We start from the raw sequence: 335 nt of genomic DNA on the forward strand, positions 1-335 counted from the left end.
GTTATTAAATACGAAATGCCTGCGTAGATGATCTGATTTACTGGGACTTACCCAGTGCAAGATGATTATATGAGATAAGCTCCAGGTTTTCATAACAGGAAGTACAGGTCAAAGATGTTTAGAAAGGAATAGCCGTTATTTCGTTTGGCTATTTCTGTTCAGTCGAAAGGAAATTATTTAATGCATTAATCTGAACCAATAAAAAATAAATAAGCCTGGTAATACTACATATCCTTCAGAGTTTCCCGCACATTTGAAAAGATTGTTTGACAAGGGTTTACATGAACTATTGTGGTGCAGAAAAAACCCAAACGTTAGGGAACTTAGTGAAGGAG

Source organism: Haliotis asinina, chromosome 1 (genome assembly GCF_037392515.1).
Source record: "Haliotis asinina isolate JCU_RB_2024 chromosome 1, JCU_Hal_asi_v2, whole genome shotgun sequence".
NCBI lineage: Eukaryota > Metazoa > Mollusca > Gastropoda > Lepetellida > Haliotidae > Haliotis > Haliotis asinina.